Source organism: Canis lupus, chromosome 20, assembly GCF_011100685.1.
Source record: "Canis lupus familiaris isolate Mischka breed German Shepherd chromosome 20, alternate assembly UU_Cfam_GSD_1.0, whole genome shotgun sequence".
Classification (NCBI taxonomy): domain Eukaryota; kingdom Metazoa; phylum Chordata; class Mammalia; order Carnivora; family Canidae; genus Canis; species Canis lupus.
The window spans coordinates 7349057-7364779 of record NC_049241.1 but is presented as its reverse complement, the minus strand read 5'-3'; the positions used below and the strand labels follow the sequence as shown (position 1 = coordinate 7364779).

General features: G+C 42.4%; 1 long non-coding RNA gene across 5 annotated transcripts in view; it reads right to left on the bottom strand.

Moving 5' to 3' along the window:
* Positions 1 to 958: 958 nt before the first annotated feature.
* The window catches only part of LOC102151123, a 54869-nt gene continuing 40104 nt past the window's right edge, over positions 959 to 15723 (bottom strand). For 3 of the 5 annotated variants that reach the window (XR_005374596.1, XR_005374594.1, XR_005374592.1), the window contains 2 exons: positions 10392 to 10540; positions 5248 to 5685 (listed from right to left, as the gene is read on the bottom strand). This is a non-coding gene — a long non-coding RNA (uncharacterized LOC102151123). Of the gene's footprint in view, positions 2470 to 5247; positions 5686 to 10391; positions 10541 to 15723 lie in introns of those variants that run through there. The other 2 variants (XR_005374595.1, XR_005374593.1) reach the window with 2 other exon arrangements.

Here is a 15723-nt window from a genome sequence, read left to right as displayed (position 1 = left end):
AATGTCCACAATAGCCAAACTGTGGAAAGAGCCGAGATGTCCATGGGCAGATGAATGGATAAAGAAGCTGTGGTATACACACACACACACACACACACACACACACACACACACGATGGAATATTAGCCATCAGCAAGGACAAATACCATTTACATTGACATGGTTGGAACTGGAGGGTATTATGCTAAGTGAAATATGTCAATTGGAAAAAGATAATCATCATATGGTTTTCACTCATATGTGGAATATAAAAATAGTGAAAGAGACCATACGGGAAGGGGGAAACTGAGTAGCAAAAAATTAGAGAGGAAGATAACCCATGAGAGACTCCTAACTCCAGGAAACAAACAAAGGGTTGTAGAAGGGGAGGTGAGTGGGGGAACAGGTTAACTAGGTGGTAGGTGACAGGTGACAAGCATGAGGAGAGCACATGACAAGATGAGCACTGGGTGTTATACTATATGCTGGCAAATTGAATTTAAATTAAAAAAAAAACTAGAAGAATTCAGAATCTAGTCCAGTTGAAAGATATGTAACAAAACCTAAAAACAATTTACAGTACTAAACTCTAATAGCTGCAAAGGTACAAACATAATTTTTCTTCCTATAATTATCCCCCAATTTTTAAAAGATAATCACAGTAAAACATTTGTTTGTGTTAAACTTGGCCTGATTGGGGATCCCTGAGTGGCACAGTGGTTTAGCGCCTGCGTTTAGCCCAGGGTGCGATCCTGGAGACCCAGGATCGAGTCCCACATCAGGCTCCTGGTGCATGGAGCCTGCTTCTCCCTCTGCCGGTGTCTCTCCCTCTCTCTCTCTCTCTCTCTCTCTCTCTCTCTCTCTCTCTGTGTGACTATCATAAATAAATTAAAAAAAAAAAAAAACTTGGCCTGATTATTTACATAAGTGCATTGAAAATGGTGATTGACCGTAAAAGCTCTTTTTAAGACTGTTTTGCTGAAACCTTGTGAGCAAGGTACCAGGTTGACTTTTCCAAAAGGTTTTATTGGTTCCATAAAGTCAATCTTAAAGTGGAGACTGCGGGCTGGAACTGAGGAATTGCGGACTGAACCAAAGCCCAGGGATTCGCATTCCAGATGGAACTGTCTGCCAGTAAGTCTACCCATTAAGCTCTGGTCTGGAAAGTCAATTAGATTGGGAGTTCAATGCAAAACGAACAGAGCTCAGAATCAAGAGGGATTTACTCATGGATCTCAGAAATGGCAAGAAAGGGAGTGATCTCAACAGGGTTTTTACAGGGCACCATGCCTGTTTCTTGCTGTCCCCAAATGCCATCACTTTGGATTTCACTTTAGATCCCACAGCTACCAACTGAACCTGTTAAACAAATTCACCTGAATAAATTTAAAGATTAAATTGGCTTTATTCAATGGTTCATGAATCAGAGAGCATCCCCATCAGAAAAAAAAGCTCTACCAAATCTATAGAAAAGGAAAAGTTTTTAATGACAGAAGGGGAGTGAACAGAGGAAGTTTTTAGCAAAGAATGCAGTTTCAGGCAAGGTCACCCTCCTGAGGGGAATGGTGGGGCTCTATCAGATGGGTTTTCTCACCTTGATCTGGATGGGAGTTATAGCAGTCTAAACAGGGGAAAACTTCATCGAGGTGTACACCTAAGATGTATGCATTTTCCTTTACTTTAATAACAATCTCAGTATATGTAATTACATAAACCGCAATATATAAACATTCAAATATAAAAGGATAAAAGTCTGAGTGTTTTGCTTCTAGAACTATACATAGTTAAAACCGTGAGAAGTGTCCAAATGCCAAGTTTTCACAAAACAATTGACAAAGTATACCCGTGGGTGTGATTATGTCCTCAAAGGAAGAAAAATGATCTGACTTTCTTGATAAAAATTTCTTGGTGTGACCAACTTTAGAAAATGCCACTGTGTCCAAGAGGCAGGAGGAAAAAAAAAAGTTTCGGGTTTGACGCAGTCTGTTTAAGGCCCAGGGCAGCCAAATCAGTCCCACGAGGTGGGGAAGCATGCAGGAATATGGTCAGAGAGCAGTTTTCCAGATGTAATAGGCACCAAGCCCTGCCCTTCTCGGCACAGCTAGAAGTTGTTGGGAAGCGGACATGTCTGGTCTCGGGCCTCGCCCTGCTGCAGACCTTTGAGGCCCTCTGGGGGCCATCTGCCTGTCACCTCCAGACTGTGTTCTCACCTGAGAAATCGCAGCAGCTGCCCTGGCAGCGTCCCAGGGGCCACTTTTGCCCTGTTGTATATGTCTGCTTGGGCTGTTGTCTGTGACAGCACCGCAGACTAGCCAACTTAAACCATAGAAACATGTGTCCACATGGTTCTGGAGGCTGGACATCCGAGATCAGGGTGTCAGCAGGGTGGATTTCTTTTGAGGCTTCTCTCCTCGGTTTGCAGATGGCCATCTTCTCGCTGTGTCTCTTCGTGTGGTCTCCCTCTGTCTGTGTCTGTGTCCCAATTTCATCTTTTTATAAAGACACCAGACATCCTCTATTAGGGCCCATCCATATGACCTTACTTTTCCTTAATGACTTATTTATTTACTTAAATTACCTCTTGAAAGGCCCTATCTCCACAAGCAGTCACATTCTGAATTTCTAAGCGTTCCAACTTCAGCATGTGAATTAGGGGGTAGGGTGTGCTTCAGCCCATAATACTCATCAAGGACACTTTCTGCCCAATTGCCAGAGGAAGTCTTCTAAAAACTCAAATGTGATTGTGTTTCTTGCCACTTAAAGTACTTCACATCCTCCTGCCATCCTCAGGATACTTTTCATACTTTTCATCTGGCATCAGGACCACCCCCCTACCCCCCCAGCCCCAGTCTGGCCTCTGTCTACCATCCCAATCTCATTTCTCACCATTCTCCCTTGTTCTCTCTGCCCACCCCTGCCTCCTTGTGGTTCCCCTCCTGCCCCAGGGCCTTTGCACAGCAGGTCCTTCTTTCTAATGTGCATGTGGCAAAGTCACTCATTACAGAATTCATTTCTGACTAATTCTCACTCCTGCACATGATTCAGAAGTGATGTTTTTACCCATTCCTCCTCTCCTTCTCTCTCTCTCTCGCAAATCCCTTTATAATTCTGAGTGCGATTTCTGATATTTCCAGGAACTTTTGTGTTTCAGAGCCTCAAACAGAACTTTCCAGGCCTCTGCAAGGGCCCTCACCTACCCCAGACTTCAGCTAGGGAGGGAGGTCTATGGAAGGAGGCAGAGGTGGGGGCTGAGATCTGACTAGGGAGGAAGGGGCAGGAAAGGAATGGAGGGGTTCTCAGGGTGGTCATTTTTGTAGGGAGGGAAGAGATATTGTGTCCCTGCCTTTGCAGAATGCCTGGAGAAATAGCCCTGAGACCTTGAGTGAACTCATGAGGGTTTCCACATTCAGACATATGCTGAAGGAAGGGAAGTTTTCCTAAAGAAGACTTTGGAGGCAGTAGGGGCTGATGGAGCAGAGAAGCAGGCCAAACAGCTGCCTCAGGGAGCAGAGGGAGACATGGTGACAGTAGCCTTCATGTGGACAAGGGAACAGGCCTCATCCCTGCTTTCCCAGCAGTCCCAAAATGCCCTCATCCCTGATTCTTGTTTGAGCCTAAAACAGGGTAGCCTGCCAAAACATAGCTGAGACTGAAATGCTTGCCAAGTGAGTGTGGCTAGAGGGACACCCTTAAGTGACTGAGACAAAATAATGTGTTTTTTTCATATGTCTATATGTGTAAGCTGATGCTTTACTGGTCAATGTTATGTCTCAACTCGACCGGACCACAGTGGCCAGACATTTGGTCAAACATTGTTCTGGATGTCTCTGTGAAGGTGTATTTTGGATGAGATCGACATTTAAATAGGTGGGATCTGACTAAAGCAGATTGCTTTTCATAATGGGGGTCCATGCCTAATCAGTTGATGGCTTTAATAGCATAAGGACTGACCTCCCCTGAGCAAGAAGAAATTATGCCATGCAGGAGGCCTTTGGACTCAAACTGTGACTCTTTTCTGGGTAACCAGCCTGCTGTCCTACCCTGCAGATTTTGAATTTACCACACTGCCACAATTGTATGAACCGATTCCTTAAAATAAATTTCTATGTAGGTGTTCTGTTGATTCTGCTCTTCTGAAGAACTCTAATATAGCACCACACGCTTTTTAGCTCCACCCACCCAGGGAAGATTGTTCATATTCATCCTTCCTGTGTCTGCTTTTAGACAGCACTTCCTACAGGAAGTCCTCTCAGGCCACCATAAGTCTCACCCCAGAGCTGCATTGGGTGGCTCCTTCGTGTTCCCATAGCAACATGTACATTTCCCATTGTGCAGCTTTCATTTTCCCCTGACAGAGCTTTTCAAACTGAGTATTATTTTCTGTGTCCTCAAGTAGATTATGAGCAGAAATGAAATCTGTTTTACTAACAGGGCCTGATACATAGTTGCTGAATGATGAATGAATGAAAAGAATAAGTAGATGTATGAATGCTTGTATGAATTTCTGCCACTGCTGTTAATAAATTACTACAAATTCAGTGGCTAAAAACAACATAAACTGATTGTCTTGCAGTTCTGGAGGTTAGGAGTCTTGACACCTGTCTCCTTGGGCTAAAATTAAAAGTGTCAACAGGGTGGCATTCCTTTATAAAGGATCTAGAAAAAATCCCATTTCTTTACCTTTTCTGGTTTCTTAGAAGCTGCCACATTCCTTGGTTCAAGGTCCCCTTTCTCCATCCTTCAAAGCCAAGAATATTGCATCTCTGACCTGATTCTTGAGTTTTTTTAAGGACTGGCATGGTTAGGTTGGACCCATCTCTATATAGGAAAATCTCTTTGTCTCAAAATCCTTAATTTAATAATATCTTCTGAAGTTCTTTGGCCATGTAGTGTGACTTATTCACAGGGTCCATCCAGGGATTAGGATGTGGACATTTGGGGAGTGTTCTTGCTATCCCAGTGCTCCTCTGTTACTTTAACAGACTGCTCAGATTTCCCCTTTATGGTCTCCATCTCCACTAAGAAGCATTGGAACACAGTTCAGTGCACCCACCTGACAACTGAGAAAAGAAGCCCTGGAGAAAGGGGCATTTGTTTGTTTGTTTTTTTTTAATAAATTTATTTTTTATTGGTGTTCAATTTGCCAACATACAGAATAACACCCAGTGCTCATCCCATCAAGTGCCCCCCTCAGTGCCCGTCACCCAGTCACCCAGTCACCCCCACCCCCTGCCCTCCTCCCCTTCCACCACCCCTAGTTCGTTTCCCAGAGTTAGGAGTCTTTATGTTCTGTCTCCCTTTCTGATATTTCCCACACATTTCTTCTCCCTTCCCTTATATTCCCAGAAAGGGGCATTTGAGTGCCTACTGTATGCCAGGTGCTGTGCTAAGGAACCTCTTGTGGCTTGTCTTCAAGCAACCAGAGAAGAATACATTATTGTATATATGACGCTACTGAAGGACTCTTCAACGCAAAAGATGGAAAACCCAACACAACTTGCTTTAGCAAAAAAACAGTGATAACAAACCCCAATGAGGTATTCAGGTCCAGCTGGATCCAGGTGTTCAAAGGATGTTATCAGAAACCTTCCACTCTATCTCATGGCTTTGTGTTGGCTCCTTTCTTGTCAGGTTCTCCTTTCATAGAAGCAATATGGCCATGAGTAGCCCAGAATACAAACCCTTGCCGGAGATCTCTGAAACCCCTGTGGAAAGAATTATTTCTCAACACTTCCAACAGAAGTCCTCGAATTGAATTCCACTGAACCTTCAGGGGTCCAGCATCCATCTCTGAACAATGAGGGCCTGAGGATGGAATATGCTTGTAGGCCAGGGCTGAAATACAGGCCTAGTTTGGAGGCCAGCCTTTCCCAAACACAGGGCCTGGGTGTGCAGGGACTGCTCTCCAGAAGAAGCAGGTACTACTACCAGAAGTGACAATGCCTATGTGTAAAGGAAGAAAGCCCTCACTATCAGGGAAAAATGCCAATTATCATCATATCCATTTTATAGGAGTGGCAACTGGGGCACAAAGTGGTTTGGTACAATGCTCTAGATCACATAGCTGGGAAGCGGCCATGCCAGGACTCAAGCCCTGATCCCATTCCCTTGCAGGTGGCAGTTCTAGAACTCAGGGCAGGGCTCCTGCACACCTGGATCTCTCTCACTTTGTCTCAACACTCAGACCATATCAAGAGAGGCACTTTGCTTGTTAGCTGCCTCCCTGGACCTCAAGGTCAGGCTGGGATTGTGCTGTCTGTGCCCTGATATTTATGTCCTGTAAGTGCCTCCTCTCCTGCAGAAGCACCTCTAATCAAGGCAGGAAATAGGTACTGGCCACCAGCTCCTTTGAAATCATCTGTGGTGACAGATTTCACGTGAGTCTTCATCCCATCTTAACACATTTCCAAACAACAGACACAGCTTACTGGCAAAGGCTCTACCTCATGGAAAACCCTCTTTCCAAGGAAAGGGAGGCCGGATGGTGGGGACAATGAGGGTGGTCATAACAGAGATGAGTCTTCTGGGAGGTTTAATAGCTGAGAAAAAAATAACCAAGCCTTTGTAAGGCAGTTCCTGGAACTAGAGCCAGAAATTAAAAGGATGAGTATCCCCTCCCAGAAGGTAAAGAGTTTCATTAGGGTAAACAAGTGGGATGAGCAAGACCCCCATGGCAGGTGGTGAAACTAGGAAAGTTGTTCCCCCAGGGATGACAGGACCAAAAATACATTGTTCCAAAAGAGGGAAGGGGCAAAGAACAAACATTTACCAAGGGCTTACTCTGTGCTAAGTATGTGACATCATGAGGCTTACTTCTCCCAGTCATTATTCTGAGCAGGCACATTAATTTATCCCTTTAAGTTTATTATTTTTGTTTTATTTTTTAACAGAGAAGGAACCTGAGGCTCAGAGAGGTAAGGCAACTCGGTCAAGAGCACACAGCCAAGAAATGGCAGAGCTGGATCCAAACTCAGATCTTTCTGATTCCAGTCAGTGTTCTTTCCTCCCATGATGTACACACAGTAGGTTATGAGAGAAAATGTGGACCTCCCATGAACATTTTAAACTCACTGTTTCTGGAAAGCCCCCATCAAAAGCAGAGTGCTGGGGTGAACAGACCAGATGATGTTCAGTGGTCAATGCTCAACTTCTTAGGAGCATATAATAGAGAAAATGTCAGGAGGCAGAGTGTGGAGAGGTGACCGGAGGCTCCCTCATCTCCAGTAGGTGTATTTAAAGGTCACACAAGTACATGGCAGGAAGGCAGAATGATGCAGCAAGCTGGTAAGACCAGATTATTGGTAGCTGCTGTCCCAGGTTCTTCAAGGGTTCCCCATCACTACCTCAGCTTCTGTCCTCAGAAACCCCAAACTTTCCTATGATCCAGGAACTAAACGGGTCTTCAGGACCCAGCTACCCTGCCAGCTTCTTTTTGGCTATTAAGTATTTTTGATATTGCTCTTGCTTAGATGCATAGACTTTCAATTCTCACTCTGCCCTGGTCCTTAAAAGTGCTGGATCTGCAGTAGGCAGGGCACACACACTTGCAGTACTACATGCCATTTCTCATGCATCTAAGAAATAATTACTATTTCTTCACTGCCTATTGCCTATTATTCACTTCACTCACAGAAGCCCTGGGAAGTGGGTATCTTACCCCTTGAATATGGGCTGTTGGGACCCCAGTCAGGTCTCCATAACCAGGCCAGTATACCCACCACCAGCTGTGTAGATGTTGCCAAGAGCTCAAAGCTGCCCCCATCTCTGGAAAATTGTACTATGCTGATAGAAGTCTCACCAGTAGATTACACCCCTCCAAGAGCTTTCCACAGCCAGTGTTGAGAAAGGGATGCAAAAAACCAGCTCCCCATTCCACCTGGGGCTGTGAACAACTTAGTAGTGCAAGGAGTCCCACAGTCCCCAGGGGATCCGGCTGAGGCTGGGCCCTTTTTTTTTTTTTTTAAGATTTTATTATTTATTTATTCATGAGAGACACAGAGAGGCAGAGGCACAGGCAGAAGGAGAAGCAGGCTCCACGCAGGGAGCCTGATGTGGGACTCGATGCCAGGACCTCAGGATGATGCCATGGGCCGAAGGCAGGTGCTAAACCGCTGAGCCACCCAGACATCCTGAGGCTGGACCTTACCTGGGGTCACTTTCCCCCTGGGCCCCTCCCTCTTCCCTATCCTGTTTCTCTCACCCCTTACAAGTTTTCCCTCAGTAAATCACATGCACTCAAAGCCCTGAAACACCCCTACCCCATTTTACAGGACGAGAAACTAAGCCTTACCTAGAAGGACCCCAACTTGGTCGGTCCCCAAAGTTCAAGCCCTTTCTGCTTCTTTCATCCTGTCTGCCCAGAATGACAGGTCAGGAGCGGAAACCCTCGTCCCCACAGGGATGGGCAGCTTTTCCTCCCTCAGCAGCAGCCCTGGGCTGCCTTGGCAGCATCAAGGCTCCTGTTGCCTCCCCCACACTGAGTCATCAACCATGCAGAGCAGTGACAAATCATAGAGCAGAACTGGGCGGCTGGCTGGCACTCAGAATGGGATTTCTCAGAAGCCTCAGCCCTGCTCAGCTCAGGAAGGCAGGGGTTTGGGAGGGAGGGGGTGGCTCCTCTTTACTCCTGCCTCACCCAGGACTGGAGACCCGGGGCCTAGGCGCTGCTCTGCCTCTTCCAGTTGAGCATCTCCTGAGGGACAAACCCTCCAAGGTGTTTCAGGAAGGATGGGGCAGGTGGCAAAGCCCAGATCCTAGGAGCTAAGCTGACTCGGCCACCAAAGCCACCAGTAGGGTAGCTGGAGGCAGACGATGTCCCTGGAATGCACCAAAGGCTAGCCACACACACCCTGTTTAGTTAGACCCCTGTGGCCCAGAATGTCAGAGGCAAACTCTTCAACTATGAATTCCTGCCTCTTCCAATTTGGCTCCAGACACTTCCTCTCTAATCGCCACTTCTGCTCTCATCGTTTTCATTTCTTTTAATTAAAGAAAAATTTACATACATTGAAATGCACAGATCTTGGGTGTATCAATAAACAGAATTGGGTAAATGTATACACCCACGTAATCAACATGACTCTCGGCATACAGAACATTTCCATGTTCCTTTCGCATAGGCAATCACTGCTCTGGTTTCTATCACTGTGAATTAGATGTACCTGTTCATGAAAATCATATAAATGGAACCACACAGTATGTACTTTTGGGGGGTCTGGCTTCTTTTATTCAACATCATGTCTTTAAAATCCATCCATATTGGGCAGTTATGCCTTCCTTCCCATTACTAAGTGGTATTCCATTATGAATACATCACAATTTGTTTATCCATTCTCCCACTGATGGCCATTTGGGTGATTTCTCCTTTTTGGCTTATGAACAGACTGCTATGAATATTCTTGAACAACTCTTTCTGAGGGCATTTGTTTTCATTTCTTGAGGATTAATAACTAGGGGTGGGTGGGTGGATTGTAGGGTAGGTATTAACTTTGTAAGAATCTAACAAAATGTTCTCCAAAGTGGGTGTACCATTTTACACGCCGACCAGCAATGTTTGATATCTCGAACTGCTTTATGTCCTCACAAACATCTAGCGTTTCAGTGCTGTTAAATTTAGAAGTGGCATTTCCCTGATGACTTACGAAGTTGAGCACTTTTTCACATGCTCATTGGCCATTAGGATATATTATTCTATGAAGCATCTGTTCAAGTCTTTTGCCTATTTTTTAAAAAGCTTTTTTATTATTTATTTTTGCTAACCATTTTCATTCATAAATTGAAAAGAAATACTCTACAACTCATCCTGTCTTAGGAATAATTAGAAATTGATTTATTTGTGCTGTGATACACATAACGTGTTCTCAGGTTGGGGCTCTCTTTATTCTATAGTCAATGTCTCTTCTAGAGGATGAAATCTCTCTGGGAAACCTCTGGCAGAGAGGATGGAGGTCATGATGTATCCTTGGTTGGTACTATTACATCTTAAATCTCCATGGAGAACACTGGACTTCACATTGTCCGTGTACTTTTTTCTAGCTCATTGGCTGAGTATTTTAATACTTTGTAATCAAATTTGTAAAAGTTGAATCAGTCATCTTCTATTGAGATAACTTAATTATTGGCTTCCCATCCAACATCTATTTCCCCCTTCCTTCTAATTCTTACTGTGTTTAGCACTCATTCTTTACCCATTCAGCCATTTGCTGCAGGGAAGGTTGATAGCACCCCAAGATCCAGGCTGGGCCTCAGTGACTTGAAAGTAAGTGTGTCCATTGGAGGCTGGGGTGGGGGGGGGGGGCGGGATTTTCCTTTCTTAAGAGAAAATCCTAAGAAGGTGAGCTTTCTTTTCTGCCTCAGGACATTGTTTTGTCTGGAGTCCCTTGAAATAGCCTACTACCAGTCTAAAACATACCTGATACTTGAAGACTGCTGAGCAGAGAGATGTACCAAAATCTGAATCCTTGACACCAACATTCAGCTACTGAATCAGTTGATCTTGCGGGCTCCATCTGCCTCTGGACTGCAAGCTTCTTGAGTCAATAGCCTTTCTTATTGATTAAACTAGTGGAGATTTTATTTATGTTACCTGCAGCTAAAAGCCTTCTAATACAAATGCTGTGTGTATATGCTATTCTTTTAATTATTTTATTAAACTATATAACAAAGAACAAAGTATATGGTTTAGTGTTTTTAGTATAGTTATACAGTATATAGTATAGTATATACAACTCGTAAGGTTATGCAACCATGTCTGCTATTTGATTCCAGAACATTTTCACCACCCCAAAGGGAACCCTGTACCTATTAGCAGTCACTCCCCACTCCCCTCCCCTAGCAGCATCTGGCAACCATTGATCTACTTACTGTCTGACTCTATGAATCTGCCCATTCTGGAAATTATATATATATGATCATACAATATGTGGCATACATACATGTGGCATACATGTTTGGCTAGTTTTTGTTTTTTGTTTTTTTTTTTTAAGATTTATTTATTTATTCATGAGAATCACAGAGAAAGAGGCAAAGACACAGGTAGAGGGAGAAGCAGGTTCCATGCAGAGAGCCGGATGTGGGACTCGATCCTGGGTGCCAGGATCACGCCCTGAGCCAAAGGCAGATGCTCAACCACTGAACCACCCAGATGTCCCTGGCTTCTTTTGCTTGGCATAATGTTTTCAAGATTCTTCCATGTTTTTATCTTCATTCCTTTTTCATGGATGAATACTTTTCCATTGTATGGATAGACCATATTTGTTTATCCATTCATCAGTTAGTGGACATTTGGGGTGTTTCTACCCTTTTGTCTCTTATGAATAATGCTGTTATGAATATTTGTGCACAATTTTTGTGTGAACATATGCTTCCAATTCTCTTGGGAATATACCTAGGAACGATATTATTGGGTCATATGATAACTTTCTGTTTTACTTTTGGAGAAACTGCCCATCTGTTTTCTACAGCAGCTTGCACCCTTTTTACATTCCCACTAACACGCATAAAAGGCCCAGGATCCCTACATCCTTGCCAACACTTGTTATTCCTGGGTTTTATTTTTCCCTTTTATTTTAGCCATCATACTAGATGTGAAGGGGTACCTCACTGTGATTTTGATTTGAATTTCCAAATGACTAATGATGTTGAGTTTCATGTGCTTATTGGCATTTGTACATCTTCTTTGGAGAAATGTCTTTTCAAATCCTTTGCTTTAAAATTGGGTTATTTGTTGGGGTTTTTTTGGGTAAATATTTATTTATGCATTTGAGAGACAGAGAGAGAGAGAGCACAGTGGGAGAGGGACAGGGAGAAGGAGAGAGAGAATGTCGAGCAGACTCCCTGCCAAGTGGGGAGTCTGACGTTGGGCTGTATCTCAGGACCCTGAGATCATGAGCTGAAATCAAGAGTCAGACTGAACAGACAGACTGAACTAACTCAACTGACTGAGCCACACAGGTGCCCCTGGTTTATCTGTCTTTTTATTGTTGAGTTGTAAGTGTTCTTTATGTGTTCTGAACATTGGACTTTTATCAAAGATATGATTTGCAAATATTTTCTCCTGTTCTGTGGGTTGTGTTTTTCACATCCTTGATGGTGTTATTTAAAGCACCAAAGTGTTTAATTTTGATGAAGTCCAGTTGATCTATTTTTTATTTTGTTGCTTGTGCTTTTCTCTTTTTTGGTATATTTTTTATTGAAGTTTGATCTGCCAACATATAACACCCAGTGCTCATCCCATCAAGTGTCCCCCTCAGTGCCTGTCACCCAATCACCCCATCACTCCACCCACCTCCCCTTACACTACCCCTTGTTTGTTTCCCAGAGTTAGGGGTCTCTCATGTTCTGTCTCCCTCTTTGATTTTTCCCATTCATTTTCTTTCCTTTCCCCTATAATCCCTTTCACTATTTCTTATAGTCCCCATATGAGTGAAACCATATGATTGTCCTCCGATTGACTTACTTCACTCAGCATAATATCCTACAGTTCCATCCATATCGAAGCAAATGGTGGGTATTCATCATTTCCAATGGCTGAGTAATATTCCATTGTATATATAGACCACATCTTCTTTATCCATTCTGTCGATGGACAATCAAGGCTCCTTCCACAGTTTGGCTACTGTGGACATTGCTGCTATAAACATTGGGGTGCAGGTGTCCTGCCGTTTCACAGTATCTGTATCTTTGGGGCAAATCCCCAGCAGTGCAATTGCTGGGTCGTAGGGCAGGTCTATTTTTAACTCTTTGAGGAACCTCCACACAGTTTTCCAGAGTGGCTGCACCAGTTCACATTCCCACCAACAGTGTAAGAGGGTTCCCCTTTCTCCACATCCTCTCCAACATGTGTTGTTTCCTGTCTTGTTAATTTTCCCCATTCTCACTGGTGTGAGGTGGTATCTCATTGTGGTTTTGATTTGTATCTCCCTGATGGCAAGTGAGATCTAAATGTGAGACAAGAATCCATCAAAATCCTAGAGGAGAACACAGGCAATACCCTTTCGAACTTGACCACAGCAACTTCTTGCAAGATACATCTAGGAAGGCAAGGGAAACAAAAGCAAAATAGAACTATTGGGACTTAAGATAAAAAGCTTCTGCACAGCAAAAGAAACAGTCAACAAAACTAAAAGACAACCTGCAGAATGGGAGAAGATATTTGCGAATGACATATCAGATAAAGGGCTAGTATCCAAGCTCTATAAAGAACTTATTAGACTCAACAGCAAAGAAACAAACAATACAATCATGAAATGGGCAAAAGACATTAAAAGAAATTTCTCCAAAGAAGACATACACATGGCCAACAAGCAGATGAGAAAATGCTTGTGCTTTTCATGTCATAGCTAGGAAACCCATTGTATAATCCAGCTAAAAATAACACCAGTTTCCTCTAAGAGTTTTGCAACTTTGGCTCTTACACTTAAGGTCTCTGATTCAATTTGCATGTGGATGTCCAGCTCTACGATCCTTTGTTGAAAAGATAATTCTTCACCTGTCTTGGCACTCTGTCAGAAATCAGTCATAAATGCAGAGGCTCATTTCTGGACTTTCAACTTCCAGATGTATATATCTATCCTCATGCCATTACCACAATCTTGATTACAGTATGTTTGAAGTAAGTTTTGAAATTTGGAAGTATGATTTCTCCACCTTTGTTGTTATTTTTGAAGGTTGTTTTAACTATTCTGGCCCTCTTGCATTTCGACATAAATTTTAGGATCAGCTTATCAATGTCTGCCAAAAAAAAAAAAAAAAAAGGACAACTCTAATTTTAATAGAGAATGCATTGAATCTGTAGAAAAATGTGGTCGGTATTGCCATCTTAACAATATTGTCTTACCCATGAACACAAATGACTTTCCATTTTTTTAAGTCTTTTTTAGTTGCTTTCTAAGTGTTTTCCCTATAAAAGTCTCTCACTTCTTTTGTTAAATTCATTCCTAAGCATTTTAATCTTTTGATTCTAAATGGAATTGTTTTCTTAACTTCATTTTTGGATTATGCATTGTTAGTACATAGAAATATAGTTGATTTTTGTACATTTATCTTGCATTCTGCAACTTCCCTGCACTCATTCGATCTAGTAGTTCCTTCCTTCCTTCCTTCCTTCCTTCCTTCCTTCCTTCCTTCCTTCCTTCCTTCCTTCCTTCCTTCCTTCTTTCCTTTCTTTGTGATTTCTTCTTCTTCTCCCTCTTCTTCTTCTCCTCCTCCTTTCTGATGTTCATTCCTTAGGATTTTCCATATTCATAATTATGTGAAGACTTTTCTTTCCCTTGCCTAATCTTCCTGGCTAGAACCTACAGTACAATAGTGAATGGAAGTGATGAGAGTACATACCCTTGACTCATTCATGATCCTAGAGGGAAAGCTTTCAGTCTTTCACCAATAAGTATGCTATTAGCTGTGGCTTCTTCATCGATGTCTTTTATCAGGTTGAGAATGTTCATTTCTATTCCTTCCGGGTTGAGAAGTTTTTGTCATGAGAAGGTTTGGGTTGTCAAAAGCCTTTTCTGCAACTCTTGAGATGACTGTGTGATTTTTGCTTATTGTTCTATTGATATGATTAAATAATTTTTGGATGTTGAACTAACCTTGCCTTTCTAGGATAAATCTGACTTTGTCATAGTGTGTAATCCTTTGTATAGATGGCTGGGTTCTGTTTACTAGTGTTTTGCTGATGATTTTGCATCTTTATCCACAAAGGATGTTGGTCTGTAGTTTTCTTATGACTTTTTCTGGCTTTAGGTATCAAGGTAACATTGGCAATTTGTTATTCTGAAAGGTTGGTAATAATTTCTGCTCTTTCATTCCTGATTTTAATAATTTGAATCTTCTCTCTCCTGTCCTGATCATGTAGCCAAAGGTCTATCCATTTTGCTTGTTTGTTTGTTCAAAGAAACAACTTTTGGTTGTATTAATTTTCTCTATTATTTTTCTGTACTCCCTTTCACTCATTTCCACCATAACGTTTATTATTTTTTTCTTCTGTTTGTTTTTATTTCAATTTGCTCACCTTCTAGTTTCTTAAGATTGTTAATTAAAATTGGGTTACTGATTTGACATCTTGCTCCTTTTTTTATAGGTATTTACAGATGTAGTGATTTTCTAATTTCATTCAAGTGTAGGCCAAGAACACACTTTATATGATTTGTCTTTAAAAAATGTATCAAGTTTTGAATTATATTGAGACTTATCCTATGGCCCAGTTTATGATCCATCTTAGTGAATGTTTTCCTGTACCTTAAAAGAAGGGTATTCTGCAATTATTGGGGGGTTGAGCTCCTAAAATGTCAGACCAAGAGGATTGATAGTGTTCAAAGTTTCTATAGCCATACTGATTTTTTCCTACTTTTTCTTCACTTGCTGAGAGTTGTTACTTTGCCAAACATGATGATAGATTTGTCTGTTCTTCCCTTAAGCTATGGGGTTTTGCTTTACTTATTACAAAATTATGTTATTAAGCGCCTGTACATTTAGGATTAAATTGGCTCTCTTGTCCTTATGAAAAATCTCTCTTTATCTTTGTTAGTTCTCCTTATCTTAAGTCAGTTTTGGGGTGTCTGGATGGTTCAGTCAGTTAAGCATCTGCCCTTGGCTCAAGTCTTGAGATTGAGCCCTGAGTCGGGGCTCCTTGCTTGGTGGGGAGCCCGTCTCTCTCTTTGTCTGCGTACCCCTCCCCCTGCTTGTACTGTGTGTGTGTATCAAATAAATAAATAAAATCCTCTTATTTTTTTAAAGATTTCATT